Source organism: Balaenoptera acutorostrata, chromosome 7 (genome assembly GCF_949987535.1).
Source record: "Balaenoptera acutorostrata chromosome 7, mBalAcu1.1, whole genome shotgun sequence".
NCBI classification, from domain to species: domain Eukaryota; kingdom Metazoa; phylum Chordata; class Mammalia; order Artiodactyla; family Balaenopteridae; genus Balaenoptera; species Balaenoptera acutorostrata.
Genome location: NC_080070.1, coordinates 46,206,514 through 46,224,355, shown reverse-complemented (window position 1 = coordinate 46,224,355; position 17,842 = coordinate 46,206,514). Strand labels below are relative to the sequence as shown.

Here is a 17,842-nt window from a genome sequence, read left to right as displayed (position 1 = left end):
CCAGTCACAAATGCACAGGAAAACTAAACAGAGGAATTAAGAAGATGTCCAAATCATCTACATCACAATGACTGTAATCAGCACTTATGATGAATTTTAATGCAAACACCAAGTCATAACCCCACTTTTGTCACCATATCCCAGTGTCCCCAAAGTCAAACACAGAGGCAGGATAGCACAGGGCTTAAAGGTTTAGGGTCAAGAGCCAAACCAACATCATTTGAAACCAAGCCGAACTATTTTCTACCTTGAGAAAGTTATATTCTCTAAGACTCCGTTTTCTCACCCATAAAATAGGGACAATAATAGCCCCTACCTCGGAGGCTATAGTAAAAACTAAATGAGATACAAGTGGAAAGCACATAACCCAGTGCCAGGAACATAATAACTATCATGTATTATCATGTATTATTATGGCTATTATTATTATTATTACCATCACAGTCGTTAGCATTTCAAATCAAAGTTTGATTTCTTCTCAGCCTAGCTTGTTTGTTTTGAGATCTATACCACTGGTGTAGATTTTGAAGTGTGAGAATAAAAAAGAATATTTTGTTATAATTGTTTATTGTAAATGATTTGCACAGTGATGGGCCCCAAAACTCAATCCCCCAGGGAAGTTCCCATTTTCCCCTGGGAAACGAACACCCTAATTCTTCTGCCTTTAAAGGAGTTGCCAAAAGTCAGAAAATCCACGCACTTGAGAGTTTTTGTCTCTGAAGAGCCAGGAGCTAGAAATTCCAACAGGATGGCTCCGCATCTGCCCTCGGATGGGAGTACGTTAGCAGAGGGCTGTTTGTGCCTCTCACAGCCACAGATACCAGCTGCTGCTGAGGAAATGGGAAAAGCAGCCCCACTTTTCAGCTACAGTGCACCTGGTCAATTGTGAAATCCGACGTGAATGGAGAGAAATCTCATCTTGACTCCACTTGGTATTGAGCACGAAGGGTAGCCTGGCCTCCAAGGAAATGCCAGAGGCGGGGAAGCTCAGAGAAACTTCAACCAACAACCAACTTAGGCAGTGGAACAGTGTTCTCTGAGTGCCAGGCCAGCTGACACCTACTGTAACAGTTTTTCAAAACAAGGACAGCTCTACTCTCACATAGCTTGCTTCAGAAATGACTTTTCCTGCTATAAGTGGTGTGGTCTGAGAACCACACATGCAAGAAACAAGAACAAAGGAGGAAGCATTTAGCCACCAGATCAAACACCTTCACACATCCACCTGCTGCAACGTACTCATCCTATGAGTTTATTAGGGAGACAAAAATGAGTAGGAGGGTCTTTTCTATGAAGGAGTTTATGGGACCGTTATGGAGAGAAACAAGAATCCAATTGACAATTGTAACACTACAAGTATGGATGAGGTACCAGGGAGGTACAGAGGAGAAACAGAGCTCAGAGGGAACTGCATAGCTTAGATGCTTGTATTAGAAAAGATGAAAGTTTAAAGTCAATGCTCTATGTTTCATCTTAAGAAGTTAGAAAATTAAACCCAAGGTAAACAGAAGAAATAATCAAAATAAGAACATAAGGCAATGAAATATAAAACAGATAATCAATAGAAAAAGTTAGGTTTTTAAAAACATTAACCAAAGTAATAAACAAGCAGCAAGACTGATCAAGAAATAATGAGAAAAAAGCACAAATTACCAATACCAGGAATGAAATCCACTGCAGATTTTACAGACATTAAAAAGATGGTAAGCAACATTATACCAATGAATATCACAACACAGACGAAATGAACAAATTTCTTGACAAATACAACTTATCAAGAATGACACAGGGCTTCCCTGGTGGCGCAGTGGTTGAGAATCTGCCTGCCAATGCAGGGGACACGGGTTCGAGCCCTGGTCTGGGAAGATCCCACATGCCGCGGAGCAACTAGGCCTGTGAGCCACAATTACTGAGCCTGCGCGTCTGGAGCCTGTGCTCCGCAACAAGAGAGGCCGCGATAGTGAGAGGCCCGTGCACCGCGATGAAGAGTGGCCCCCGCTTGCCGCAACTAGAGAAAGCCCTCGCACAAAAACGAAGACCCAACACAGCCAAAAATAAATAAATAAATAAATAAATAAAATTAAAAAAAAAAAAAAAAAGAATGACAGAGAAGAAATAGAAAGTCCGAATAGCCCTATTCCTATTAAGGCGGTGGTTACCCAAGCGCGGCTCTCCAGAATGGCACCATCAGGTACACCTGGGAACTTTCTGAAAGGTAAATCCTCAGGCCCCACTCCAGACCTACGGAATCAGAATTTGGGGGTGCAGTCTCAGCCAGTTGTGTTTTAACAGGCTCTCCTGGTGATCCTGATATCATTTGAAAATTGCTTGAATACCCTCTTCCCACAAGAAATGCAGGCCCAGATGGTTTTGGCTAATAAATTTTACCAGACACAGAAGAAAGAAAACTACCAGCCTTACAAAAACTCTTTGAGAAAATAGAGGACAGAACACTTCTCATCATTACTTTTAATTTCTACTCCCTTATGGAAGATGTAGATTTTTTTTTAATGTTTATTTATTATTTATTTATTATTTATTTTTTGCTGTATTGGGTCTTCGTTTCTGTGCGAGGGCTTTCTCTAGTTGCGGCAAGCGGGGGCCACTCTTCATCGCGGTGCGCGGGCCTCTCACTATCGCGGCCTCTCTTGTTGCGGAGCACAGGCTCCAGACGCGCAGGCTCAGTAGTTGTGGCTCACGGGCCTAGTTGCTCTGCGGCATGTGGGATCTTCCCAGACCAGGGCTCGAACCCGTGTCCCCTGCACTGGCAGGCAGACTCTCAACCACTGCGCCACCAGGGAAGCCCTGGAAGATGTAGATTTTTTTAATCCGCCCTTTTATTCTTGTTTTGAAGTGACTCTTAGTTTCTTTGGGATGAGCCATTCTGACAGACAATAGGTCCACACTGCCCAGGTGGCCACACCGTGTGCTTTCAAGTAGAGAAGTCTTTATGAATTGTCTTCTTTCCTTTGCTTGCAGCCCTTAGAGGAGTGATTATCTACTTCTCTGTGCAGCAGCTAAGGCTCGAAGCTCACCCACAAGGATACCCACAGCACAGTGACCCTGCCTTAAGCTGTCATACCAAACCTCACTCAAGCCAGAGCAGAGATTGGAGCTCAGGTAACAAAACTGATTAAAATCGACTATCTGCTCATGTTATTCCCTCTAAATAAATACCCACATGACCTTTCCACATCTGCCTATTTTCGCCTATTCATCCTGAAGTCTCAGCTCAGGCATCACCTCCAGCAAGCCTTAACTGAACCCAAACTAAGCAGGGTTTGGGTTCAGTAAAGGGTAGGGTAGAAAGGGGAGAAACCACACCTTACTCTTTTTATTTATTTTTGAATGTCTCACAGTACCTGACCATCACTTAGTTGACACTCAGTAAACATGAAGTGAAATAAAGAGTCCGCAAGTGGAGTCAGACAGGCCAAAGTCTACATCCATAAATAAAATATGCTTAACTTGATTTTACTCAATACTTTTGGTAGAACTCATTTTTAAAATTGAACACCTCTAATGTACTCTTCATTCAACATCTCGATAACACTGTCAATGCAAACCACGTGGACTGGTTTCCATTTTGCATACTTGACCTTCCTTTTTAAAAACTCTGGTGGGTGTGTTAGGTGTCTGCCCATTGACCTGTGCATTGCAGGACCTCTTTGAGAATGAATACAGGGACCAAGGGAGCAGCAGTGAACAGAGGACACCTAGAATCTCTGGCTAAAATGGCTGGATTCCTTCTTTTAGGCTCTTTCTACAGACCTGTACTTTATCTTCATGCTTTGTGGATCAGCCTGAAGCAAAAGGCGGCAACTTCTCCCACCCCCTGCCCATAATTTGCTGGCACCATTCCAACTACTCCTCTGCCACATGAGATCATGAAGAATTAATCTCCTGTACAAGTAGAATAAGTCCTTGAGGGAGGTCAAGTTTTGCAGAGAACATGCAAGGTCTCATTCTTAATTATGATGAAGAATGCCATTCTGTGGCCGTTAATTTTTATTGGAAGGGAGGGCATTATATTAACAGCTAATATTTATTAGGCACTTACTCTATACCTAGAACTGGGTCACAAACCATATATACATTGTCTCATTTAATCCTTATCAACAACCTTATGAGTTAGGTACTATCAGTAGCCCATACCCTGAGAATATTTATGTTTAACCAGCTGAAAAATCACAAAGTTAAGGAGGGATGAAAATGAGATTTAAATTTAGGCCTCTCAGACCCCCAAATCTATGCACTGAGTGCCAATGCTGTATTGTCTTGCTTACAGACTTCTGGTGTAATTATGCCCCTACAAGGTCCCATGCAAACCAATGGCAGAAGAAAGTCACTGATATCAAGGAGGAGGAACCATCCACCCCACCAATTTAAAGATCAAAAGTATCCTTTAAACGTGATTCATTTTCCATATAAGAGACTAATTTAAGGAAATTTTCTTTCTATTCAAAATAATGGTGCTAAATGAAAAGCAATTTAGCTTTACAATGGCTTCATCAGAACCTCATCTGTCAAATCCCTAAATCATGCTCTCGGAACACATTTCTCAACGCAGAGAAATCAGCAGGGGAAAAAAGCAGATGTAAAGCAAACAGGCGAAAGTATGAAGTTAGTGTGATCTAACGAGCATAAGCTAGAGTCTTAATGAATAGCTGTGCTCTTGGGCCACCACCAACACCACCACCACCACCATCGTCATCACCATCACCACCAGCATCACCATCACTGGTATTGTTATTATAAAGTACCTTCATTCCCAAGGGGGAGCACTATGACCTCTAATGAATGAGGCTTCTGTTTACCCATCAAACAGGCACTGTTTACACTACCAAAAGGGTTAATTTTCGATCTTTCTTAATAATGGGTCATGAGTGAGCAGTGGTAGCTAGCAAATATATTACTCTTACTAACAACACAGTACACTAGAATTAGTAAACTTACCACAAAATCATGACAACGTTATTTGGAATGATGGACTTGGAGTACCAGCAGGTGATTACACACCTCACAGTACACATTGCACACATCACATTCTTTTCTTAAGCTATTTAATTGTTGTGCTAAATCTAGGAAACTCTTGATTATGATGTAAATGATAAAACATACCTTAAAGATTAAGAAACTGATTATTAAAAAGTCAACCATTTGTATTTATATCAGAGGGCGACAAGACAACCAGGGCAACCCTATCCCCTAGCAGCTGAGCACTGCAATTCACAAACTCACAGCAGAGAGGAGCTTGCCCTGTGACTCCGGATAGAGCCAAGCTTTCAGAGGTGTTGCACTGGCTCTGGACTTGTATGAATATTAATTTTTGTTGTCTGGTGTACTAAGTAGGAATCCATCCCAATTTATATTGAGGCTCACTTTGTAGTTACCAGCTTTCACTCCAATTACTATGATAATTAACTTTCTCTACCCCCGCATGTAAGAGATGGGACTTGATTTCTCAGTAAATTTGTTCTGTTTTATTGTCTATGTAACAATATGCAATAATATCAAATTATTTCTTTTAAGATCTGTGATTTTATGCTTTTTAGGTCTAACTGACTATAACAGCATGTAGAACTTATGATTTCTGATTTGTTTCAGCACAGAGTATACAGAAGCCAAACAATATTATCCCTTCAAGACAACTTCAAAATCTCTTTTAATGCATGATCTAAAGTACTTCAAAATTTTTTCCTTATAAAATTTAAATGCATCTAAACACCTGTAAAGTTTTACATGTCAGCTCCATAAACTATGAAACAGAATTCATAAATCTGCTACATAAACAATGAATCATAGGTCAAAATAGTAATGTTAATAATAATGGCAAAAATACTCTTTACACTTATTAAAAGCCAGAAAGTGCACTGAATGTGTTTAATCTTTATCTCATTTAACCTTTACAACAGCCCTATGAGGTAAGTACTATTATTATTCCCTCTGTACAGATGAAGAAAGTAAGGCTTAGAGCAAGGTTTCTCAACCTTGGCACTGTTGACATTTTGGACCAGATAATTCTTTGTTATGGGGGGGGATGTTCTGTGTATTGTAGGATGTTTAGCAGCATCCTGGGCCTCTATCTACCAGATGCCAGTAGTATATCCCACTCCCAGATGTGACAACCAAAAATGTCTTCAACACTGCCAAATGTCCCCTGGGGGAAAAATCGCCTCCACTTGAGAACCACTGGCTTAGAGAAATTAAGGAATTTACTAAAGGTCACATACTTAGGAAATAGTAGAGCAGGGACTAGAAGCCAGGCATGCTGAGTCTAGAAGGCATGCCATCAACCAATAAAACACAGTGCTATTCACTCTGTGATGGTTTAAAGGACACAGATTTTCCCTCAAAATAGAAAACTAAATATGAAGATGAACTATGAGTGTCTTCCTGTGGAAAGATTTTCCATGACTACACCCAACTGGGCCCTCCCAAGTTTTTTTTCCTAATTAAGGCCCATGTCCCAGTGGCTGCTGACCTTGCATAGGGCTCCCCTACCCCACCTACTCCAACCTTCTTTCCAAAAGATGGTCACCAATCACTTGGTTAAGGCTGATTCCATTCTTCAGTAAATAAGACACAATCCCTGCCCCTACAGAGCAGGGCCATCTGCTTCCTACCAGTTCCCTTACTTGACCCTGCTCTGTCTCAAAGTGCAAGCCATTTGCACAGTGGCCACTGAATGCTGGTTTCTCTCTGAGGGATCCCCCGAGCCTTCAGTGACTAAGCACTTTCCAAGTACCAAAGCCTTCCTATGTGCTTCACATGTACTATATCATTCTGGGCTCCCAAGAACCCTAGGAAGTATCATTATTTCCATCTGACCTACAGGAAACGAAGGTTCTGGTAAGTACTCATATTTCAATCTAGAAATGGGTGACTCCCAACTCCTGCTCTTGACCCAACTTTCTGCCCTTCTTTCATGGATGAGCAAAGACTACAGACATGCCTCTTCCGAAGCACATTCTCGGCTTAGTCTACTCCCTCCAGCTTGCTTAGAAATTTTCATGCAGGTCCCCTCTCCTCAAAGTTATGGGAATAAACAATACAGTGCAGAGCGTCATTCTACTTGTGCAGAGACAAAGGGAAAAAATTCAAGCAGTGATCTCATGAATTTTGAAAAGGCATTGTCATATTAAATCAGAGGGTAGAAAAATACAGGACAAATTTTCCTTTATCTGATTCTATTTTGTTGTTTACTTTTTATGCATAAAGAGTTATGCATTCATGTATGACTGATCACATTGCTACAAAGCACTTTAAGCAGTTAAGTACTAAAACAGACGATTTTGAAAAAAAACCTGGTGGTAGAGGTGAAGGATTTTTCCCCTTTCAATCACATTATTTAAATATCACTATTGCTTGTTGGTTTTTTTTTTTTAAGTCTTCACTGAATTTTCCTGAGAACTTCAACTTGTGGGTTGAGGCCAAATATGAAAAATTTCAAATGTAAAATGTCTTGATGAGAAAATAAAAATTGGCAGAGTAGGGAAATGAACTCCAAAAGGCATATTTTTCTGACCTTTTGATTTTATTCAGCTTTAAGCTGCTTCATTTGGGGGCGGGGAGGTTCCACAGCTGTAAAAAATTATAAAACCACCGGAATGGAAAAATAACAAGACATTTTTAGCATCTCAAATACCTGCCTTTAAACCCTAGCCCAACCATTTCTCTGCTTTGTGACATCAGTCAAGTTACTTATTTTCCCTGGGTTCTTCATCTGTAAAAGGATCACTGTGAAGATTAAATAAGATAATGCATGTGAAGCCCTGCCACATGGTAGACACACAGTAAATTTAATCAATAAAATGCCTTTTAGACAGATCTCTGTTTTTGCCACAGTTTATGTTTTGGCATTTGTCCTTTTAATGTCCTTCTCATGATTAGTTCACACTATTTAGGTGAAATTAGAAGTATCTAAATCATGGGTAATCTGGCTGGTGGCCAAAGGACCATCACTATGAGGCCAGACCGTGTTACCTGCCCAATGACCTCCATGCTAATCAGCAATGTTATTCCTCCCTAGTGATTCAGTTATAGGTCATAGAGTGCTTGTCATCACTGGAAATGTTGTTTGGTGGTCTGGGTTTTCTTGTAGAAAACCTTAGTAATTAGAATCAGAGAGTATCATTCTCGAGCCAAAAGGAACCATAGAAGTTCTTGTGTTCAACCTCATCCCTTTATAGATGAGGACACTGAGATCAGAGAGGAGTAAACTGCAAAGCTAAACTAGTGACAGAATACAAATCTGATTCTTAATCTTTCATCTATACCAGTGGTTTTCAACCAGAGATGACTTTGCCCCCCAAGGGACATTTCTGGTTGTCACAACTAGGTATAGGGGGTTTGCTATTGGAATCTAGTGAGTAGAGGCCAGGGATGTTACAAAACACCCTACAATACACAGGACAGTCCCTACAATGAAAACACCAATAGTACCAAGGTTAAGAAACTCTGATCTACACTACTGGACCCAGTGTCTCCCGATACTCCAAAAGCTGCCTCTTAAGCTGCTGTTGGGCACTGGACTTGGCCCCAATTTGGAAGCTCTCACCAATGACTGAATTGATCAAGTTAATTCTGCCTCTTTAGTATTGAAGGTTACTGGGATTAGGAGGGATTTATAGACTTGCCTACTTGGGCAACTGAAAGTCTGGGCTTAACTTCTGAAGCACAGTGATATGCCCAGCATGAGTGCTGCTGAAGTCTTAAAGAAGCACTTAGGTCTTATTAGGCAATCTAAGAAAATGATTCTCAAAACACCACAGAACAGTCAAATGATGTACACCACACAGCTATCAAATATTCAGAATAATGCACCACAAACAAATACATTGACACTGCACTAAACATCTCCAGGACTAATGGTTTGAATGGAGGAGAGGTAGAGATTGAAGTACTGATGTAGAGCAAAAATACTCTCAGAGTTTCCACCCAAAGCTAGAGACCCATATTGAAAGAACTTAAACAGAAAAGCAGAGTCGATGATCCAAGCAACTGCATATTTTTTGATTCCTGTCCATGCATGCCATCTGGCTTGCTGACCTCATAGGTCCCCACCCTGGCCAGTGTGAGGGCCAAATAGAGCCTGAATGTGGGAGTACGTGGTGATCTGCAAGTATGAATCATTTATCAATCTGAGCTTATTTACCCGCAGTTCCACCTGGTAATTCTGGCTTTAGTTTTGACCTATGGTAGAAATACATGAAGGATCCCAATCTGATACACTCATAAATTCAATCCACAGTAATAAACACTAATTATGTCCAAGGCATCATGCTTTGGGGGAGCATAGTCCTTACTCAAAAAAAAAATCACAATGATGCCAAGAAGAATGACATGCACCCAACTAATTCTTGTACATGGTTCACAGGCCAACAGCCGCGGCTTCAGAGCCGGGAAAGGGTGGAGAGCACAGCAAGCCGCGGCGCCCCCAGCCCCCGACCCGCGATGCTCCGCGGAGGCGCCGGAACCTCGCCGCACCCTTCCCCAACACAAGCGACCTCTGAGCCCGCCTGTCCCGCGGACCCGGGCGCACCTCCGGCCACCGGGACCCAGGACGGAGGCGCGGGGCGCGGAGCTTAGCCGGCGGCGGGCTCTGGGGCGGGCGCTGGGGCGGGCGGGGACCCGGGCTCCAGCCCGGAGGCCGCCCGGACCCGCCAGGCCCACCTCCGTCCCCGCCGCCAGGAAAGCCATATGTTTGTTTTTTACGTCCCTGAGTCTGTTTATGTTTTCTCAATGATTTCAGTGGTGTGTATTTTTTTATTCCACCTATAAGTGATATCATATAATACTTGTCTTTCTGATTCTGACTTACTTTACTTAGTATGATTACCTCTATGTTTATTTATATTCCTGTAAATGACATTATTTCATTCTTTTACACAGTGGAGTCATATACTATTGTGTACATATATCACTTCTTTTTTATCTGTTTGTCTATCCATGGACATTTTGTATCTCTCCACATCTTGGGTATTGTAAATGGTGCTGCCGGGCACACTTGGGTGCACGTGACTTTTCTTTGGAATTCTGGTTTTCTAAACATATACTCTTAGGGGAGGGGATATGGGGTTATATGTATACATACAACTGATTCACTTTGTTATATAGCAGAAACTAACATAACATTGTAAAGCAATTATACTCCAATAAAGATGTTTGGAAAAAAAAAACAACAATGAGGTATCACCTCACACCGGTCAGAATGGCCATCATCAGAAAATCTACAAACAACAAATACTGGAGAGGGTGTGGAGAAAAGGGAACCCTCCTGCACTGTTGGTGGGAATGTAAATTGATACAGCCACTATGGAGAACAGTATGGAGGTTCCTTAAAAAACTAAAATTAGAACTACCATATGACCCAGCAATCCCACTCCTGGGCATATACCCAGAGAAAACCATAATTCAAAAAGACACATGCACCCCAATGTTCACTGCAGCACTATTTACAATCGCCAGGACATGGAAGCAACCTAAATGCCCATTGACAGATGAATGGATAAAGAAGATGTGGTACATATATACAATGGAATATTACTCAGCCATAAAAAGGAACGAAATCGGGTCATTTGTAGAGACGTGGATGGACATAGAGACTGTCATACAGAGTGAAGTAAGTCAGAAAAAGAAAAACAAATATTGTATGCTAACGCATATATGTGGAATGTAGAAAAATGGTACAGATGAACCAGTTTGCAAGGCAGAAATAGAGACACAGATGTAGAGAACAAACGTATGGACACCAAGGGGGGAAAGCGGGGGGTGGGGGGTGGGGGTGGGATGAACTGGGAGATTGGGATTGACATATATACACTAATATGTATAAAATAGATAACTAATAAGAACCTGCTATATTAAAATAAAATTAAATTAAATAAAAAAAATAAAAGACAGCCTCTTCAATAAGTGGTGCTGGGAAGACTGGACAGCTACATGTAAAAGAATGAAATTAGAACACTTCCTAACACCATACACAAAAATAAACTCAAAATGGATTAAAGACCTAAATGTAAGGAAAGATTGTTAATGAAGAAGGGATGATAGAAAACACAAGGCAAATATGACGGTCAGCAAGGAGTTGAGCTTGACTGGAACTCAGGGTGAATGAGAGAGAATAACAGAGACAAACAGGAAAATTGAGATGGAGGTAGATGAAGAAACCCTTAAAATCCCAGACAGAAGATAGTCTTTACTAGCTGAAAGGAAGCCAGTAAAGGTTTGCTGCTGTTGAGTTACTGTTGCTTTTTTCTAAACAGATGTGACACCATCAGAGACACTGTGGGAAAAGGAATCAGACATGGGTAAGCAGAATGGAGATGAAGAAACCAGAATAACAAGAGTGGTTAGGAGGCTATTCAAGACTCTAAGAGATGGGGCTTCCCTGGTGGCGCAGTGGTTGAGAATCTGCCTGCTAATGCAGGGGACACGGGTTCGAGCCCTGGTCTGGGAAGATCCCACATGCCACGGAGCAGCTGGGCCCGTGAGCCACAATTGCTGAGCCTGCGCGTCTGGAGCCTGTGCCCCGCGACGGGAGGGGCCGCGATAGAGAAAGGCCCGCGCACCGCGATGAAGAGCGGTCCCCGCACCGCGATGAAGAGTGGCCCCCGCTTGCCGCAACTGGAGAAAGCCCTCGCACGAACCGAAGACCCAACACAGCCAAAAATAAATAAATAAATAAATAAATAAATAAATAAATAAATAAATAAATAAATAAATAAGAAAATCCTTTAAAAAAAAAAAAAAGACTCTAAGAGATGGATAATGAGACTGGACCAAGATGATGAGAATGAAAATAGTGAGGAGGAAAAGCCCACAACCTGTTAAGAGACCCATGTATCACAGGTGAAAGGGGAGAACAAAAAGGCAAAGTTGAAGAAACACACACAACAGAAGCTCATATAAAAGGACTCAAAAGTGTTGATGCTGGGTGAGTGGGAGAATGGTAGTAATTATCAGACCTGAAGATGGAAAAGAAAAGAAGACTGAATTGTGCCTAGACGATCCTCTTGATTCAGAAAATGACAGCTCAATGCCAAGGTCATTCCTGTTACTAGTGTCTAAATATACTACCCGGACTCAGTGCCTGAGCTACTCACTCCACCTGAGCACCCTCTCACCATACCTCGTTCCCAACTCCTGCTACACAGACCCTGAGTCTAGATGCCTGCACCTGTGCTCCCCAGACTCCTGCTGGTCTATGAAGAAGGCGAATGAGTGAGTAAGGGATGATGAGTGGCAGTTGCCTGATACTCTGAAATCTGACCAAACTATCTATGTGGACCCTCCATCACCCTCCTTTCTCCCCTGGCTGTTTCACCTGAAATCACAGTACTTGTAGGCCATTTCCCATGTTAACTGCCTTGGGCATTATCCTTTGTGGCTAATTCTCAGTGTCCATCTGTGATTTGTGCCCTAACCAGACCACTTTGCTCCTTTCTCTGGCACTCTGTCTGCCACCATTCATTGTAAAGTCACCCTGACTCAGCTGGCAAACTTGGAATGTAAACTGGACGTATTCTCATAGCTGATGCACACATTCCTACTACTTTGGGAATTTTAGTCATCGCCAATACATATAGGAAAATATTTTTTAAAGGATTTTATTTCTTAGAAGATCCTCTTGCCCCTGATTTCACCACTAATACTTGGGCTCTAAATGTCAATACTACTGAGTAAGTAGTAGTGTGCAAGATTGGTTATCCATAAGCATGCACAAATATGTGCGTTGATATACCCTATCACCCCTTTAACTTCCCCCACAAGTTACTTGGCTGTCTTTTTTTACCACAAAGTTAGGGGACGACATCCACTGAGTCTATGTCAGTGACGCCAAAAGAGCTTCAGGATTCACCAATGAGTCTTAATATGTCCGGAATGAAACGGGACACAGTTCACCAAAAGATGCACTCGCTAACACAAGAATATGAGTGCTTGGAAGGCAGTCTTGCCAAAGGGTGATATCCACTCACCTTCCTACCCATCCCCGCCCACACACGACAATCTATTATTAACAGCAAAGGTGGAGGTTCTGCTGATGACTCATTAAGTATGCTGATTCATGAAGGATGACATGGGCAGACTTGACTAAACGAATCATTTGCTGGATTTAATCAATTATTGGGCTTATCAAATGTGATTACTGAGCCACATAAAAATCCAAGTAAAAGAAGGCATTAGACACTTGAGGGAAAAAAATAACTCCTTGTTATGCCTTGCAACAGATAGAGGCCATTCTGTTATCTACATGTGCAAGACGCACTTTATCGATTATTTCCACACGTTTGTATCCTGGGCTGTCTTCCTCCTAATGTCCAGAATATTTTTGAGCCATCTGCCCCTTTGAGAAAAAGCCTAAAGAATCAGCAAAACATACATGTTTAGGGGCTTCCCTGGTGGCGCAGTGGTTGAGAATCTGCCTGCCAATGCAGGGGACACGGGTTCGAGCCCTGGTCTGGGAAGATCCCACGTGCCGCGGAGCAACTAGGCCCGTGAGCCACAATTACTGAGCCTGCGCGTCTGGAGCCTGTGCTCCGCAACAAGAGAGGCTGCAATAATGAAAGGCCCACGCACCGCGATGAAGACTGGCCCCCACTTGCCGCAACTAGAGAAAGCCCTCGCACAGAAACGAAGACCCAACACAGCCATAAATAAATAAATAAATAAATAAATAAATAAAAATTGTATAACTTAAAAAAAAAATACATGTTTAAAATAACTGAAAACATGAAGAAAAAAAATTCTCAACTATCCCATTAGACTTTAATACGCCCATACGTTCAAGCACCATGAATAATAAAAAATACTGTCAGCTCTCTTTTGTGATCTAGTGAAAGAAGACCATACGATAATGTAAGAATCCTCCCCAAAGATCTAATTGTTCCCAATGACATTCAGTATTTACATCTATTATAGTACTTACCAAATTTTATTATAATTTTTTCACAGTCACACCTACAAGCCTGTGTACCTCCTCACAGAGGCTATTTTTTATGTATCTTTTTATTTCCGGTATTTATTTCAGTGTATGGCAACAGTAAGTATTCAGTAAACTTTTGTTAAAATGGGAGATTTTTGTAAAGTGCTATGCATGTGACTATCAATCTAATATGATTATCAACAAAAAGAGAGACAACTTTGGCTAAAGTTAACTGTTCACAGACATGTCTAGATTTATAAAATGAGTAAATCAGATAGAGTCAGAACCAGAACTTCTACTTAAATGATCTTAACAGAGCTAGGGTTAGTAACAAACAAATCAACAAAAACCTTCATGCCACTGAGAATTTTGCTATCTGGTGACCTTAAAACTCCAACCCCTGGCCATCCTGACCAAAGTATTTCCACCGCCCGCACATATGAAAACAGAACAATTGTCTGTGGAGGTCCCTCAGGTTTGTGGATATGTCTTTATTTGTATCTCTGCCTCTAATTGTGCTGACCATTCACAGATTCCCTAGCACGTTGAAACAGGGAGTGAGTGTGTGTGCATGTGTGTGTGTTGGAAGCTCTTCTAATATAGACTCAGCTTATAACATCATCCCTCATAGAAATTCTTTTCTTCAGGGGCAGCCCCGGAATAGTAGATTATTTATAGGTATTTGTGATTATTTGGTACATGGTCTGGCATGCTTTCTCAAAGATACAAACTTCTCAGAGCCAGACCTGATAACTTGAAGCTGCAGCTGTATTGAAAACAACCTGATGAGAATTTTATGGGGAAGCAGGTTTCCGGTGTAATCCACTCTAGCTGTCAAATTACCATTTCACCACTTCAGCAAATCTCTTGAAATGATTGGCCTTCGTGGACAAGCCCCATTCAGAAAGCAAAAGGATGGTTCCCCTTAATTGTGTTTATTTAAAGCCCAATCTAATAAAGTTGTGCAGGGAGAAGCTTACCTCCTACCTACAGGTGCCCTTGCTAACCCAGTAAAGAGTACTTATCACTCTTTCGGTTGAAATTCTGATCTTGAAAGACATGAGTACATTTCCCTTAACACTAAAAGTGAGACTTAGTAGAATCACTATCATCAAAATATTCTTGTGGACGGGAATAAAGACACAGACCTACTAGAGAATGGACTTGAGGACACGGGGAGGGGGAAGGGTAAGCTGGGACGAAGTGAGAGAGTGGCATGGACATATATACACTACCAAATGTAAAATAGATAGCTAGTGGGAAGCAGCCACATAGCAGAGGGAGATCAGCTCGGTGCTTTGTGACCACCTAGAGGGGTGGGATAGGGAGGTTGGGAGGGAGGGAGACGCAAGAGGGAAGAGATATGGGGATATATGTATATGTATAGCTGATTCACTTTGTTATAAAGCAGAAACTAACACACCATTATAAAGCAATTATACTCCAATAAAGATGTTAAAAAATATTCTTGTGGGTTACTAAAATCTGCCTAGTACTTTATGAAATATTTAAAGAAATATATCTACCTCAGTTGAGTTGTAGTGGGATAATGATGACTTTGAAAGCTAGTCAATTTTTTTTTCTTTAACATGGCTGTAGAAGGTAAATAAATACATGAGTAAAACGAAATGAAACTTAGCAAGAAAAGTTTAAACAAAGGTAGATTATTTTTGTATCCTGGGCTGTTTTTCCCCTAATGTCCAAAGCAAACCTACAAGATCTAAAGCTTTTTAATGTAGCATTTGTGTCATTTAGTTTTCCTACATGAAGCCACCAACTTTACCTGACTAATTATTGACTGAAGCCAAATAACTGCACTTAGAATTCAACTAACCAGCTGAGTCCACACTAGTACACCTGCCCCTAACATGAAAAAGGAATCACAGCTATTCCCAGTCCAAATGAATCATCCAATAGACAAGCATATATTCAAAGAGACCAGCATCTGATGGGGTATCAAGATATATTTTAAAGTGTCTACCATTCATCAAATGAGGTATCCACATACTCCAAATTTACAGATCCCTGGAAAAGGTCTCAAGCAAGATCATTCTGATAAAGGTTGAAGGTTTGATACATGAAAAGGGCCTCAAATTCTTTAACACCCTTCCATCAAGAGATGTAATCTATATCCCCTTCTCTTGACTCTGGGTGGATTCTGCAATAGCTTGACCAATAAGATACAGAAGAAGTGACATTAAGCCAGTTTCAGGGAGACTAGCACCTTCCACTCCTTTTCTCTTGGAACACGTGGCCTAGGAAGCCAGCTAAGAGTGCAACACCCCTGAGACCACCATGCAGTAGAAGCCCAAACTCCTGGAGACATTCTGGAGGATGAAAGCCATGTGGAGAGAGAGAAAGAAAGAAGGAGCACCAAAGCTCCCCACACGCGAGTGAAGAATCAATCTTGGAAGTGGATCCTCCATCCACATCAGTCCCAGCTGACACCAGGTGGGTCAGATCCAAACCACCCAGACAAGTCCTTCCTGAATTCCTGACCTATAAAATCATGAGCAAAGTAAAACCCTTGTTCTAAGCCATAAGTGTGGGGATGGTTTGTTACTCAATGACAGATTAGTAGACATGGATATATTTCACATGAGAATATGCATGTGATTAAAAGCAGAAGAGCTCACACCAAGCCTCTATTAATTTGCACTTTATAAGACTTCAATAAAGCTGATACAAACCAGTTTTTTTTTACATCGACATAAAAATGCAACAGCTTTCACATCAGATATGCAAAACTATGCTTTCCCAAAAAATTGACACAGTAATTTGAAACCTGACAGGTTTGAGCAGTTCTCTTGAGAAACTCCCTCTTACCTGTCTATTTATCTCCCCTTAAAATTGAGGCAACTTTGAAACATCTCATACCCCAAGTTAACTACATGTGAAAATGATAAATTACCTTTTACTACTAAAGACTACTATACCCTCTAATCTGAGTGATTAATTTACGCCCTGCTCAGTGGTTCACATGCAGTTACTACCATGAGCCTGATGAACCTGAACAAGACAGAATTATTCGGCCATCTGTATAAGCTCGCTATATTTAGAAAAGTATAGCAACCTCTAGGAAGCTTTTAAAGTTTTAGTTCATTTTCTCTCAATGATTTGTGCACCTCCACAATGCACATCAAATGATGACACCACTACTTTGGATTACTGACTTTATTTGGAAACCATAGGACATAGGAGCCTCTACTATGAGATGAGACCCACTAGAAAAGGTCAGATTAAAGTCGTCACTGAAAGTACCATTGTTGAAACCTATTGGAAGATTTTCATTGCAACAGCAATTTTTGATCTCATATAATCTGTTTAAAGCCATAATACCAAAGTCAATCAATGAAAAGCAGACACTAGCCTTTTAGACTGAGCTGTAGTCTTCTGCTGCTTGGCGAACAGAAGGTCTAAGCAACTCTATTTCTTTGGAATGTGCTTTCCAAACTCTTCTCAATAAAACAGAGTAATGGCGGGTGAAGACAGATGATATTCTACTTTAAATTACCCTTTCCATGGTTAAATCAAAAGACTGTCCTTAAAGGAATTTGTATCTATGTTTTGAGCTCAACAGCATTTTGTCAGCAAATCAGGCAAAGGAGAATCCAAACACTAAACATGCATTTGCAAACCTTTTCTGCTCCACCTATAATCCTTCACACATGCCCTCAGCCCAGCCCCACTCTGGTCAAGGTTTTAATAAAATCACTAGATAACTCAGCAGTAACAAGCTTTTTAAGCCACTGGATCCACTCTCATGCGAAGGTGTACACTTACTGTGCCACACTAAATGCCTGCAATCAATTTTTAATTACAGAAACAGTAGCGACTCGAAGATAAAGCAGGCAACTCGCTGAGAAGGATCTGAGAGACTGTTTATTACAATGAACATCCACCATGAGCCAGACT

The 17,842-nt window shown here is 41.3% G+C and overlaps 1 protein-coding gene across 16 annotated transcripts in view; it reads right to left on the bottom strand.

Annotated features, from left to right (window-relative positions):
- The window catches only part of PDE1C (phosphodiesterase 1C), a 509,328-nt gene that overhangs the window by 277,619 nt on the left and 213,867 nt on the right, over positions 1 to 17,842 (bottom strand). The window lies entirely within an intron of this gene.